Source organism: Nannospalax galili, unplaced genomic scaffold (genome assembly GCF_000622305.1).
Source record: "Nannospalax galili isolate Female #2095 unplaced genomic scaffold, S.galili_v1.0 scaffold356, whole genome shotgun sequence".
NCBI classification, from domain to species: Eukaryota; Metazoa; Chordata; class Mammalia; order Rodentia; family Spalacidae; genus Nannospalax; species Nannospalax galili.
This window is the reverse complement of record NW_008338126.1, coordinates 1,533,720-1,547,121: the sequence shown is the minus strand read 5'-3', so window position 1 is coordinate 1,547,121 and position 13,402 is coordinate 1,533,720. Positions and strand designations below refer to the sequence as shown.

General features: G+C 44.3%; 1 long non-coding RNA gene across 1 annotated transcript; it reads left to right on the top strand.

Moving 5' to 3' along the window:
• The first annotated feature begins 548 nt into the window (after positions 1-548).
• LOC115070351 lies at positions 549-11,513 on the top strand. The gene is made up of 6 exons (XR_003849516.1): positions 549-624; positions 1,819-1,899; positions 3,535-3,653; positions 6,375-6,445; positions 10,945-11,091; positions 11,273-11,513. It is a non-coding gene; the product is annotated as an uncharacterized LOC115070351 (long non-coding RNA).
• Positions 11,514-13,402: the final 1,889 nt, after the last annotated feature.

Genomic DNA, 13,402 nt, shown 5'->3' with positions numbered 1-13,402 from the left:
TTTTGTGGGAGAGGGCTCTAGTCTGGCTCTTCAGATGCATTAAATTTAAGGCCTAATTAGTGGAGAACCCAGAATCCAAGAAGAAACTGACTTGTTTAGTTCTCCCACCAGCTGAATTTCCCATCCCAGCACTTGGGCTTTCAGAAAGGGAAAGAGGCCAAGCCCATGGAAAGCTTCAGGCAGCCCAGCAGGAGGAGAGGTGAGTCATTTACTTCTAGAGGAATTAGGTTCCGTAATGTCCCATTAATCTGGCTTCATCAGGAAATGAGCTGTGTCACCTAAGTAAATTTTCCAGTAACTGAAGCTTACCCTTTCATGTGCCAAAACTCGATTTAATCATTTTGGGTGGAAGACCTTCTAAAACTAATTACATGCTCCTTGCCTATTTCAGTGAAGAAGCATGCCCATTCTCTAACCCTTTCTTGAGAACACAGGAACCATTAATTCACCAGGCTGTAAATTAAGAGAAAGAAGGTGCTATTTGCACCAATAATTAATTTCCCCATCTGTGCTGTGGATTTTGAGTTCTGCATTCCTTAATAATTTGATTCATTTCTTCCCTCACTTCTACAAGCTCTTTGGGTGGTGTATGACAGGCAGACAGGATGGACTCTTGCCTCAGAGGTATGTGTGGATTCTAGCTCTGCAATCTATGTTCTCTGGACTCCAGTGTCTTTGCATGCAGAATGTGTCTAAATGAGCTGTCGATGGTTGTGGCTGGAAATTCTAGCCCCCTCCCCATATTATAGGAAGGGACAGATACACAATGAAAAGGAAGGTCCAACAGCATGAACTCCCCTGGCCAGATGAAACTGCATAATAATAAGCACTACTTCCCAGCAACTGGGTTTGCTTTCTGCCCTGCAGCTTCTTTACGCTCTAACCCACACACCTAAACTGCGGAGGGTCTTTGCTGAACTTCACAGACAATCTTGTCACTGTCTTATTTGCTCTGTCCCCTGCCCCAAGACACCCAGCAAAGTAGGTGGGAACAAAGTAGGGGTTCGACACATTTTTCTCTCATTGCCAGGAGGAAGCATCCCAGGTCTTCAGGAGGGAAGCAGAGCTCTTAGAGTAAGCTTTCCAATTAGTTTTGCATGTGGAGGTCGTGGGAGATGCAATGGTTCTATAGACTTTGGATCTTTAAAACACTGGCACGCATCAGGCAAGGCCCACTTTGGATGCCTGCCCCAAGCTTTTCTGTGTTGACGGAGAACTACTAATGCCTCACTGCTCAACTCTTGGAGAACAGGGAGAAGGTATTTTCTCATTAAACTAGTCGTAAGCTCTCAGAGCTGCAAATAAAAACCATGAAACCCTTCTATGCTAGCCTTCTCCTCCTCTCCCCCCTTCCTCTTGTTTAGAAGCACTCCACCCCTCATACAATGGGTAAGGCATGAACAACAAGTGGGAAATTAGGAGCGAGGGGCATGCTAGTTATTTTTCCTTTTTAAAAACAGATTTAAGTCCCTGGAGCCAAAGCCACATACTGACAGGGCAGGGCACGCCTCTGACAGCAATCTCCTGCCAAGGATACTAGAATGCTGATTCATCTTCTTGTGAAATGAAGATCTCTCTAGAGGGAGAGGAAAAGAAGGGAAGAGAAACAAGGGAAGCCAAGGCAAAGCAAGGGAGGGGAAGCGAGAGTGGAAATTTGCTATTTCCCAAGCACCTAGTGTGATGTATGAGTAAATGTATGTGTAAGCGCACATGTGAATGAATGTTGTTCCATTAGATGTGTAAATGCACATGCGAATGAATGTTGTTCCATTTCGTGCTGACAGTGATCACAGTTCTTGTTTTCCTCTTGAAAACTAGGAGCCTAGTTGGAGAGGTTGAATAATGGTTTCAAGTTATCAGTTGGCGTATGAAGAACTTCGCCAAGCAGTAGAACATACAGTAGGTATTTCCAAGACGCCTACCTACCTCTCATTCCTCATCCCACAGAAGGCAAGAGAAACGCTGCTGTAGCCTATTCTTCAAACCTGTCTTGGGAGATTGTTTGGTGCCCCGGGGTACAGGAATGCATATTCTCATAACTTTTTCTTATATATACTTTTCAATTTGCAAATGTTTTGTGCTCCCTCTCTCCTTTCCTCCTTCTCCCAGTTTTTCTTCTTTCTACAACAGCTGTGTTGTTGTGTCTGTTGTATAATCTCCATCTTTATCTTCAAAATAGGCACAACAGTTTGTTTAAGCGGTGTTTCAGGAGATCAACCAAGACATCGCAGCGATTCTGCATCCAGTGCTCAGTAGTATTGCAATGAAATAGCTCTGTGTAATTCTACAGTTACTTTCTGTCTGTCCTGTTTATACCTTCACCATTGGATTTCCAGCATCTGTGTTAGAGGGATCTTAGTGGAAGAGTTAGGATGGGAATCTAGGTCCAGTGATGGCTGCCAGAAAATGAGTGGAAAGCAAAACGATGTATCAAAAGCAATAAAAGAGGAGAATAACCAAATGGGATTGAATGGTACAAACTCAAGTTGCAAGACTGATACCATCACAGGCTCTGACGGGCCGTGTGCCTGCTCTCATGGAAGATTGGGACATCTTCATGGTGATTCAACAGTCTCCAGTTTTCACTGCAGGGATGTGTGAATACCATGTTTGGGATTTGTAAAGTCCCATGCACGGTTCTTTGGAGTTTTAGTTGCATTTCCTGGAAGAATTTCTGTTTCTTCCATGGAAGTAGTAATTTTGAAAAGGCCTCATGTTTTTTTTTTTAGGGAAGTCCCTGGTGGTCAGAACTTTTCTTAGCTCTTCTTAGCCAAGAAACAACCTGGTTAATGCTGGTCAGGTGGGAGTAACTGCTGCTCTCTCTAGATAAGGACAGAACATGAGCACTGGAGCATTTAGAGAAGGCTAAATTGATGGTCTAGTGTGGGGACTCTCCCTCCCCTCATGGGTCATTGGCCACTGATCCATGAGAACAAAGGGAGCAGAAGCGATGAACGGGGTCAGGACGGCCAGTGAGCACTGATGGAAGAAAGCCCTTCCGGGGAGGCAGATTCAGTGAAACAGCTCCAGACTCAGTGAAACAGCTCCGTTTATTCAGTGGATTGGGGAAAATGTAGTGTGGAGGCAGCAGCCAAAGCTTCAGCTGATAGGTGCTCATAGTATGCTTTATTTACATGTGGTGGAGGGATCCTATCATCTGAGTATGGGGAAATGCCTAATTTTCATATAGAAAAAACCTGGGGGTAGTTTTTACCCCAAGTAACTACGCCAAAGGTCATGTTCCAAATAAAGTCAGGTATCCGTGCTTGGTGGCACTTTCCAGGTAAGTCAGGCAGAGAGCAGGAGGCCCCCGCTGAGGAAGGCACCCCTTAGAGCTATCCAGACACGGAGGACTACAACCTTAGCAGCAGGGTCCCCCAACAGTCTAGATAGATTTTGCTAAGAAACCTGTATGGCTTTGTACAACACTGATGGCATGCTCTTAATATGGAACCTTACCATCCCAACTGTAGTAGAAATGGTGCTGCTTTGATGTGATTCACTTTGATTAATCTCTCTCTTCTTATGCCACAGGCATCCATGTCATAACCCCTTCTATAGTTACACTGAGGACTATTTTCAGAGAACTCAGTAGTAATATTGATTAAGACATTGGCTACTCTTGATATCCAGATCTGCAAGGACCTTCCTCGGTGAGTGCTGATCTCCCATTTTAGAGTAGAGAAAGCTGCTGTTAAAAAAGGTTTTCAGATGCACCAAGGTTCCAGATATACCTTGTAAAACGGGATGATCACGTGGAGATGTGCACACAAAGCTTGTCTCCTCAGAGTTATGGCAGAATGGGGAAAAGGAAACTAATATTTATAAGCAGCCGTATGCCAGGGTCCCTGCTGTGCCCCCGACAAACCTTATCTTGTTTAATGTCCAAAGAATGCCTGTGGCCTGGGCATGCTGGCTTGTATAGGGGAGAGGAGGGAGCTCAAGCACGGGGTCTGGGGGGAGGGGGGTAGAGTACCTCCCCAGTGTCATGGGTATAGAAAGTGGGCCAAACTGTGGCCTCTGGTGCCTTGGCCACAAAGCTTGCCTTTCTAATCACTCCCACCTGTGGTGGAGCTGCCTCACAGGAAGTGTGAGAACTTGGGCTATCCAACTGACCTGGGAGCCAGGGAGCAGGGAGGGTGTGGCACCCTGCCAGCCCTGTGTTTTCTTCGGACCAGGCAGTGTCTGCAGGTTTCCTCCCTTTGTCTCCTGCTGTTACAGAGCATTCAGTCTAGTGCTCCTCCCCATCTAACAGTAAGATTTCGTTTGTACACAGAGTAAAGGCCCTGGGACCCTCCAGAGAAAATCTGCAGAGGAAACAGGAGGTGGGGTGGACTTGGTGGACAGCAAATGCAGGATGGACAACTCTGAAACTCCCAGAGGCTGGAGTGGGAAATGGCATTCCCCTTGCGATTTCATGTTTAGCCGGCATCTGATTAATAACTTACAAACAAGTCTATAGTTAACTCACTCCCCTTTTGGCCAGCTTAGCAATAATAATAAGTAACATTCCTTTTCAAGTCTGTAGGGTTTCTGGGAAGATGGGAGGAAAATGGGGCTTCCAACTCTACATGCACAATCCTGTGCACAGGGCGCAGTGCTGCCTGCTCCCTCCCAACTGCAAACTGCATTATCCATACCAGATGTTACATTAAGAGAAGAATTACTGTACTTCAGGGCTTGAATTATATGTGCCTGATTTATTGCCTGACTTCAGTTTTAAACACTACTTTGCAGAATACAGATAAATGATAGCTTATTATTTTGCAGTGTGCCTGGGCCGATGAAGACATCAAGGACAGGAAGGGGTTAACTCTTTCTAGATTAGGATCATTTGGCTGTTTTGGTTCTCCTGAACGTTTCACCCCAATCTCCCTAAACTCCCACTATCCAACACATACAATTTTGGTTGTTTTTATTTTTAATCTTTAAAGTGATGTGCTTAAGGTCCTGTCTTGGCTCTGCTAAACTTCAAAGATAAAGCACAAAAGTTTAAGTGCTTTGTTGAAGATCTGCATTAGATCTATTTTTCCCTCCCATCATTTTCCTCCATACAGGCTTTTGCTTCAAAGTCTGAATGATTTGACTAATGCCTATGTTGCTGGTATCACTTGTGTCCTTCTGTTTACTGGCTTCCAGCTGCTAAAATGGCAAAGACCTGTGCATGTTCCAGTCCCTCTGCTGGTCCTCCCTCCCTCTCTCCCTTCCTTTGGCTAACTCATCCTCTTATACAAGCATGAAGGACACAAGTGATATTAGATACTCATTTCTATTTGGGCTCACAGGGCCATAGACTTTCCCTTTCTAGTACTTTCCATAATGTATATTTACCTGATGGCTCTTCTCCACTGTGATTTCAGGGACTGAACCTTGTGTGTTCACCACTGTACTCTCAGAGCCTATCACAGAGGCAGGTACAGATACCTGGCATTGGTATTGAACGACTCAGTGAATGTCCAGGCTGCTTGGCCTGCCTCCTTTTCCCACACACTGCCCACTGCTCTTCTCCTCTTGATTAATTTTGCCATTGAGAGGATGTTTTCTGTTTCTGGGTATTCCTTGCTCTTCACAAAACCTCTGTCACTTACTAGTCTTGTGGCCTTGGAAGAGTTAGTTGAACTCCTTGTATCTCAATTTTTCCTACATGTAAACCGAGGATAACAACAGGACTAGCTTTACATAGTGATCTACAGATTGAGTGTGCATATTAGGCACCCAGAAGTACATCAGGCCCATGGTAGGTTCTGTATAAAAGGTTTAAAAGCATGTACTTGATAGGGCTGGGGAGATGCTTCAGTCAGTATAATGCCTGCTTCTCCAGAATGAAGACTTGAGTTTGGATCCACATAAGCCAGTTGCAGTGGAACACATCTGTAACCCCAGTGCTTAAGGGGCAGAGACTGATGGATCTCTGGTGCTCGTTGGTTAGCTAGCCTAACTGGATTGATGAGCTCCAAATTCAGTGAGAGATCCTATCTGAAAAAGTAAGGTGGAGCACAATCAAAGACACTTGATGTCAAACTCTGGTCTCTACACACACACATGCACACATACACACACTAGCAGGGGCATGTATATCACACACACATAATACACTTAGCATGTAGCTCTACGTGCTTTCTCTGCTCTTTTTAACTGGCTCTGTTTCCTCTGGCCATACTCCTTTGACTTTGATTCTTTCTTAGCACTCGCCACCCTGTAGTAGACACAGGCCAACTGAAAGATTCTTCAGCTAGACAATATAACTCAGTAATCACAATGGCCACAGCTTCAGATGTGAAGCAGGAAAGCATGACTGTAGCAGCAGTCAGGAGAACTTGTTAGGATGACGTCCTGGTGCTTTGTGTTTCTAGTCAATTCAATATCCTTTACAGAACATCTGCTGAGTTCGGGATCCTGTGTAAGGGTTGGAGGATTCAACATCAGATAAGAGCTTCTGCTTAAGGTAAGATCAGATGACAGGGCACAAAGGGTAAAGGTCTGAACCCCACAGAAAGGGCTGAATATAATGGTAGGGGCCAATGAGGACAATAAACCTATACCTGGAGGAGCGACTCAGAGTAGTAGTTGAGCTGGTCTTTGGAAAGTGAAAATGACTTTAGCAAGCACTAGGCCCAACGTTCAGGCAGAGGAACAGCATGAAGAGGGATCAGAAGGGTTAGAGAAGGTCTTTTAGAACCATGGTTCACACAAAAGCGGAGACTAGCTGGAACCTGCAGATGGGCAGCAGAGGGCAGGAAGACCACAATTCACAGAGGACTTTGCACGTCATGCTAACAAGTTGGGGTTGTATCCTGTAGTTTATGAGCAGCAGTCAAAGGCTCAGGAAGAAGAGAATTCCATAGCCAGATGCTATAAAAGAACGAGGACTCATAATTCTTGTTAAACCAAGAAGGATAGCAATGCTTCGCTGCTCATGCACCCAACTCTCATCATGTATAGAAGAAATGGGGGTCCAGGCTCCAGGAAGTACTTCTTTGTGTACCCATGGATTCCCTGGGAGTCACTAACCTTTTAAAAGCAAGGTTGTGCATTGCATTTCCATTGTCCCATGGAGATGTGCCCACTCTCTAGATAAGGATGGAACGGCCTTCACTCCATTTCAATCCAGTTTTAGTAGGTTTTGGGGCTGTTACAGGGCTGTGAGAAAGCAGATGGAAAGGAAAGAAGCTAACTGTTGTTGAGGTCTTACTCCATAAGCAACCACACATGTGCCTGGGGATCAGACTTTTTAAAAATCTTTCCCAGCAACATTGAGAAGTACATATTGTCAAGCATGCTCACAGATGAGAAAAGGGACACCTAGGGGAGCTAGAAAATGCACAGAGCTGGAGGCTGGAGAAGCTCTGTAGCAGAGGCCACGTCATTTGGAACTATCCTTGGCAGAGTTACTTTTGTTTCCCTTCCCAGCATTCCTTTCCCCAGCATTCAATATTCTAAAGAAAAACCCCACCTAAAATATGAAAATTTTGACTGTCAGTCTTTAGATTTGTAGAACTGCCATGGTTGGTCTTAGTTGTCAACTTGACACACTTGGGAAGTAGGAACCTCAGTTGGGGAATTTCTTCTATCCAGTTGGCTTATGGGCATATATGTGACACATTATTGTGATTGTTGAATGATGCAGGAGGGCCCAGCCCACTGTGGGTGATGCCACCACTGAGCACGTGGTCCCGGGTTGTATAGGAAAGCAGAGTGAGCACAGGGCAGAGGAGCGAGCCAGTAAGCAGCGTTCCTCCATGGTCCATGCTTCAGTTCCTACCTCCAGGTCCCTGCCCTGAGCTCCTGCCTGATTTCCCTCACTTGTTGCATCTTACACTTGGAAGGGTAAGATGCAATAAATCCTTTCTTCCTCAAGTTGTTTTGGTGAGAGTTTGTATCACAGAAATAGAAAGCAAAGCAAGACAAGAACCTAGACTCTCGGGTGACCTTCAGTTAACATCAGAATGTGCCCTTCTTTTTTCGTTAATTCTGTTCATTAACTAACATAAAACCTGCGGATTGCTGTGATGTTTAATTTGTAGAAGGAAAACAGGAACGTGTGTAGAAACATGCATTCCCTGAACAACAAAAACCCTGCTCGGTGGAGGCTGGAGAGATGGCGCAGTGGGTAAGAGCACTGGTTGCTCTTGCAGAGGACCTGGGTTTGATTCCCAGCATCTACATTGTGGTTAACAACTGTCCATAACTCCAGTTCTAGGGGGAATCCAATGCCCTATTCTGATTCCACGGGCATTGCATGATAAGGTGTACTTACACACATGCCGACAATACACTCATACACATAAAAAAAAAAAAAAATTAAGAAAAACCCTGCTCAGCATATAGCTTTCCTGCCTGTTGTCCAACTGTGCATCTTTTCCTTCTGTAAAAGCCCTTTGATATACTTGAGTCCACTGAGATTTTGGTGGGGGGATGATGGCCTCTCTGCAAGTTTTCAGGGTGCTGCCCTAGATTAACTTGACTTCTTTTCCATCAACTCTGTGTCTCAAGTATTGGCTCTGAGAGGTGAATGGACTTCGATCCTGTAGCATGGCTCACTCCCCACCCTTGCCATTGCTACTTTACTCTGCTGTGTGCATTATGTAACACAAAGATTGTAGTGATTCACATGTGTATTGTACTTTATTAGACGTGAGCTTGTTTAGCATCAATATTGGGTGTTCTGCATGTTGGGGAATCAATATCTGTTTGCCTGGTTCAGGATCCACTAAAACTTAAGAGTCAGCCCATCAGTCACAAGAGGGCATGATGGATATATAATGTGGGGTAAAATTTAGAGTTCTAGATGGTTTAATCCATTTGCTCTTCCTTCCTTCCTTCCTTCCTTCCTTCCTTCCTTCCTTCCTTCCTTCCTTCCTTGTAGTCCTTTGAGGGGACCAACCCTGATGACACCTAGATCTTCCTTCCTTCCTTCCTTCCTTCCTTCCTTCCTTCCTTCCTTCTCTTCTTCCTTGGTCATTCACACACAGAAAATTACCAAATGTTTCACAAGTAGTAGTCACTAGGCTGGCAATACTGTACTTAAAATCTTCTAGTTGTTCCTTTTTTTTTATTTGTTTGTTTGTTTGTTTTCATCTTTTTGAGACAGGGTCTCCCTGTAGCCCCAGCTGTCCTGGAACTCACTATGTAGACCAGGTTGGCCTTGAACTCACAGAGATCCGCCTGCCTCTGCCTCCCAAGTGCTGGGACTACAGGCGGGTGCTACCACACCCGGCTGTTCCTTGTTTTTAACATACTAGGGGAAGGGCCTCCATGGGGTACTAGGGGAAGGGCCTCCATGGGGTTCTATCGTAACCCTTAGCCCTTTACTCTGGGAGTCAGGGAAGACGTCTAGGAAAAGGTGTCATCTGAGCTAGATTTGAAAAGTGAATTGAAGATTGCTGAATGCAGAAAAGGAGAGAGAGAAAAGGAACTTTAGGTAGAAAGACTGGCATAATCCACAGGCCCAGAAAGCAGAGAGGTGATGAGGTCCAGGGACCACAAACAGCCTGCTGAAAGGCTGCAGGTGGGGCTGGAGGGGGAGCTGGCAGGCCTTGAAAGGTAAACTAGGGATTTTATTTAAACTTTCTCTGAAATCTCCCAAAGAGTTTGTGAAAGAACTTAACTGAAGATGGGAAAGGGATTCTTGCCATGGTTTTTAAGTCTTTGCGTGCGTGTGTGCGTGCGTGCATGTGTGTGTGTGTGTATGTGTGTGTGTGCATGCTATTTTGCCTCTCGGATTGCTTTGGTTGTGTAGGAGACTAGAATATGGCAACCCAACATATGACTGTAAGAGACCACAATCTGTCCTTCCCAAACAACCTCTTTGATATAAGGATTATTTTGAACTCATAATTTGGAGAAACAGCAGATACCAGAGAAGCTCTGCAAACATAGTCCAAGTTACCTTTTGTAAGTGAAATTTATATTTATAAAAGAAATCTCACCCAGCCTGGTGGCGCACGCCTTTAATCCCAGCACTTGTGAGGCAGAGGCAGGCGGATCTCTGTGAGTTTGAGGCCAGCCTGGTCTACATAGTGAGTTCCAGGACAGTTGGGGCTACAGGGAGACCCTGTCTCAAAAAGACAAAAAAAAAAAAAAAAAAAAAACCCCTATTAGTAGGGGGGTCTCCCCCCCTGGCCCAGGTAAAAAAAAAAAAAAAAAAAAAAAAAAAAAAAAAAATCCCTATTAGTGAGGGTGTCTCCCTCTCTGGACCAGGAAAACAAGGGTTACTCGAAATTTCTAGAGACTCTCATCAATGGAGAGTACACTAGCTTAAATCTGCATAACAAACCCTAACAGGTTTTACCCTTGTTTACCTGTTTTCCTGGGCAGCCCTATAACCAGCCTCCCCTCCTTGTTTCAAAGTCTAACGATATTTAAATCTGAATTCAAATCTACCTTTTCCAGATTTACTCATTTTTCTGAGTCTCTCCTACATATTATGGGCACTAGAGGTTTACATGCTTTTCAGCTGTTTGTCCGTCCATCTTTCTTTATTACAAGGATCTACCCTACTGATGAGAACGGGAACTAAAAACTGGTCAGGCAGTTTAGGAGCAACAGATAGGAAGATGGAGACTCAACGGAGGCTGAATTGAAAATGTGACAGAATAGTGTTACTAAAAATTACAGACAGGAAGTAAAAATAAATTTATAAAGAAGGAGCTATGACTTACCAGGAAGCAATAGCCTTTCTTTTGCTGACTAATTGACATGCAATTTAAACAAAGCTGCCAAAATCACCTTTGCTTACCATTGATATTCACTCACAATACTAATCCCTCTCACAAGCTGTAAGTCCTAGCCCAGAGGTGTCTGGTGCTGCATCCTCCCCCCTTTGTCCAGCTCCACTATTTGCACAGTTAATCCAGCTCTGCCTTGTGCTCTAAGTTCCTGAGAAGGAAATCTAGTAATACGTCCTCCTTCTTTTCACTGTCACCATTTTAACTTGTTGCATAGGACTGTCTTCTGACACACAGACCAGGGACAGATGCCACCTCCCCAGGCTTGGTTGTACCTGCTTACCTAGGATCCTCACAGCTAAGCCTTGTTGACTGTCACACTCCAAAAGCTTGGATGAAGACTTTCCCAGTGCATTACACTCCTGTAAGTAAACCCTCACCCACTGCTCCCTAAGTAAGCCCAATAAGCTCACTGGTTTCCCAGACTACAGTTGGGTGAAATCATATCTCAGTTTGTTTTTGGGACCAAGGGAGGAGGGCATAGATGTTGTTTATACCCCCTAGAAGGAATTTTAGCTACACTTGTAAAATTAGCATATTAACAGGGACTCTGGAGGTCCGGCCTGAAGAATTTTGAAGAAAAAGATAAGAGTAAGTCCCCACCCTTCACAGAACCTAAGGAAGAACAAAGGACTTCTCCAAACCTAGGAGTCAATTTCTCCAAACACAGGAATCCTCTACCCATTGTCTTAAAAACCCCTGAGACTGTCTCCCCCTTTTGAAAGTCGGGCATGCTTTTCAGTGAGGTGTATAGTGTCTACCACATTTTCCAAACCCAACCTTGAATAAAATAATATCCTCTACCAATCTTTGTCTCCAGGTTTGTTTTGGTACAGTAGGCAGGGAGTAGAACTCCAGAACCCAGTAACAAAAGGTTTAAGGAAGTAGAATGGACAGGTCCTGGTAACTTGGAGATTAAGGAGCCAACACTGATCGCCTGGTTTCTGGTTTTAGTGTCTGAGTAGATAGAGGTGACATTGAATGACAAGTTCCATCACACAGCCATACCTGGCTTTGAGATAGTTTTTTTTAAGGCATAAATATTGAGACAATCTTCAAATGGATTTAATAATCTAGGATTAGCGATTGGAGAGAGCACTGGGAGTTAAAGGGACAACTTTACCTCAGTGGACAAAGGGTTAAGGCATGAGAAGTTGAGTTTAGAAGAGTGGGAGAGAATCCTGAGACCATCATCTGATTCCAGGGGAGCACCTGAAGGAAGTTTGCTCAGCAGAGGCAAGAGCTGAAGAGTACAGGGAAAATAAGGACTCAGATGTAGCCATTGGTTTTAGCAAGTTACATTGGTAATATTTATTTCTGTAAGGTTCTAGATATTGGAACTCTGTTGTAATAGTGATTAAGAGGTACAGAAGTGAAGGCGGGTGAAGGTGCTCTCATAGGAATGTTAGGTATGAAGGAAAGAAGAGATTAGACTGTAACTCTCTGTGAGTATGGAATCGAGTGGGGTGTTTCAAAATAAGGGCACATGGTTATTGAAAATGCAGTGAGCAAAGGGAAAAGGATGTAGACACGTTTGTGGGTGGAGGTGGACTGCAGAGGATGGAGGGGATCTTTACCTGGAGAGGCAATCCATTCCAAGATAATGAAAAAAAGAGGAAATAAAGAGGATCTAAACCAGAGCCAGATGCAAGCTGGGGTGGCAGCTCACTTAAAGCACTTGCCTTAAAAATACAAGGACCTCGGTGAGTTCCAGGCCAGTAAGAGACCCTGACACAAACAATAACAACAAAAAGTGGATGGTGCCTGAGGAACTGCACCTGAAATTGTCCTCTGATATCCATACACATGTGCACATGTGTGCACACATACTTGTACACAAATGAGCACACACAATAAATGAGAGAGGATGAGATAATTCCCTCAGCCATACCTGAGGCAGAAAACTGGTCCTGGAATTCTGTTGGAAGTCTTTGTAGTTTATCTGTTCCCCTGACTACTCTCATCTAAACTCCGATCTCCCACACACGAGGAGGATCTGCTACTCACCAGTATTTGTATTTGTGACCCAGCCAACTTGGCAGAGTCAGCTCCTAGCCTCAGTCATTCTCAGCCCATTATTTCTATTCTTCTCAGAAAAGTCCCAGACAGAGGTCCTTTCTGAAATTTTTAGAGGTTGAATGAATCAATGAATGAGTGAATCTTCACTGTAAGTCTTTCATCCAATCATTCAGCAAATATTTATTATTTAACTACTATGTGATTGGCACTGTGCAGGTCCACAGTGAGTCACAAGATGAGCTGTATGGAGTCATAGAGGTTGCTGCCTGGCTGGGAGTAACTTGGGAAGATGGGTGATTGCCACACCAAATGAGAAATACTAGGATTGGATCCTTGTCTTAAAGAGGGTGACAAGCCAGAATGCTGAGCTCTCTTGTCAGTCAGAGATACTAATGACAGTTTGGACTGTTGTTCTATGGGTGAGAAAACCACAACACTCCTATCAGAATATATATTTTAAATATTTTATTATTTTTATTTTATGTGTATGCGTGTATTGCCTGCATGTAGGTAAGTGCACCCGTATCATGCAATACCTGCAGAGGACAGAAGAGACTGTTAGATCCCCTGGAACTGGAGTTAGGGACAGTTGTTAGCTTCCATGTGGGTGCTGGGATTCAAACCCAGGTGTACTGGATAGCTTTAGTGTCAACTTG